Source organism: Cebus imitator, unplaced genomic scaffold, assembly GCF_001604975.1.
Source record: "Cebus imitator isolate Cc_AM_T3 unplaced genomic scaffold, Cebus_imitator-1.0 Scaffold71, whole genome shotgun sequence".
Lineage (NCBI taxonomy): Eukaryota > Metazoa > Chordata > Mammalia > Primates > Cebidae > Cebus > Cebus imitator.
In genome coordinates this window covers 2,049,523-2,051,150 of record NW_016107386.1, presented here as the reverse complement: position 1 = coordinate 2,051,150, position 1,628 = coordinate 2,049,523, and the positions used below count along the sequence as shown (strand labels likewise).

General features: G+C 38.3%; 1 protein-coding gene across 1 annotated transcript in view; it reads right to left on the bottom strand.

Annotated features, from left to right (window-relative positions):
* ARMH3 (armadillo like helical domain containing 3) overlaps positions 1-1,339 on the bottom strand; it is a 195,356-nt gene extending 194,017 nt beyond the window's left edge. The window contains exon 1 of the mRNA XM_037739562.1: positions 1,219-1,339. The gene's annotated coding sequence lies outside the window, so the exon portion shown is untranslated. The remainder of the gene's footprint in view (positions 1-1,218) is intronic.
* Positions 1,340-1,628: the final 289 nt, after the last annotated feature.

Sequence of the window (1,628 nt, the reverse complement as noted above, 5' to 3'; positions counted from 1 at the left end):
TGTGTGTGTGTGTGTGTGTGTGTGTGTGTGTGTGTGTGTGTGTGTGTGTGTGTGTGTGTGTGTATAAACACTATTACAGACCAAACAGACCAAACGCTACTGTATTTTCAGTTCTATATAAAAATAGTTCCATGAATCATGCCCAAATTTTCCCATCTTGCTTCAAGAAAGTCTCAATTTTTTTTTTCCAAGTTAAGAACCTGAAATCCCACAAGTCTTCACTGTGGATTTACACATATCCCCTTCACCTCCCAGATTCTTTTCATTATTAACAAAGTTCCTCTCTTTCCTTTAAATTCTATGCTCTAGATATGAAACTTAATCTCACCCACTGACAAGTATGGGGGCTAGGGAGGAGCTGGATTTTACTTTCAGACAAACCTGACACAGCAGAACTAATTTTGATCAATGACTTTTGGAAAATATGCACTATCTTTCCAACCAAAATCAAAATTTTTTTAAGGAAGAGATGTATCTTAGTACAAAAGACTGTATCTCAGATATTGTCCTTCCCTGGCACATGCAGCCAAAAACGGAGATTCATCTTTGAGCATACACTAAAGCATAGAAAATTTCTCCAACTAGATATTTTTATTTTATTTTTAGACTTTTTTTTTTTTTTAGATGAAGTCTCACTCTGTTGCTCGGGCTGAAGTGCAGTGGCGCAATCTCAGCTCACCACAACCTCCACCTCCCGATTCAAGTGATTCTCCTGCCTCAGCCTCCCAAGTAGCTGGGACTACAGGCGTGCACCAACATGCCCAGCTCATTTTTGTATTTTTAGTAGAGATGGAGTTTCACTATGTTGGCCAGGCTGGTCTCAAACTCCTGACCTCGTGATCCAAGCGCCTTGGCCTCCCGAAGTGCTGGGATTACAGGCATGAGCCACCAGACCCAGCCTATTTTTAGACTTTTTTATAACCTCATATTAGAAGTGACACCAACTCAGATATTAAGCATCTTCAGCACAGGGACTACATCTTATGCTTTTTATATAAGAACCTAGTTCCTGGTAAATGTTCAGTTTATGCTGTTAACTGACTGATTCTGACAATGATGGAGGGGGAACCCTGAAAAGTCCCCAGTCTGACCTAAAATTTTACTAAGACCTATCTCTGTCGAGCCTTAACTTAGCCCTCAAATTGTTATGATCCTCAGAGAACTGACGGAAAAAATAACAACAATAACAAAAAGAGAAGACTCTTTGGGGCAATTTACATTATATTGATCATGGCTTTTCCTTAAAGCATGATATACAGCCTCTGTTCAAAACATTCTTGTGTCTTTTAAATTGGTTGTCAAGAGGAAGATGTCCTTACCTGGAAAAAATAAATTGGAAATCAAGAGGATCCTATTAGAATAAATCAAAAGCAATGTAATTCTAAACTTAGTGGATATAGATCTTCCCTGTGCTCAGCTTCAACCAGTTGATTAGCAGAAAGGGTGGGAACCACAAGTTCTTGGATGTGAAAAGTACATGTTTACTAACATTCCCTTCTGAGGATTTATAATTGAGTTACAGCTAATCAATGTCCACCCCAAATCTAATAAACTCACTTTCTCTATTTCAAAATCAATACTTTCTAATAAGCAAAGAATAGAGGAGGGAAAAACAATTCCAATCCAAA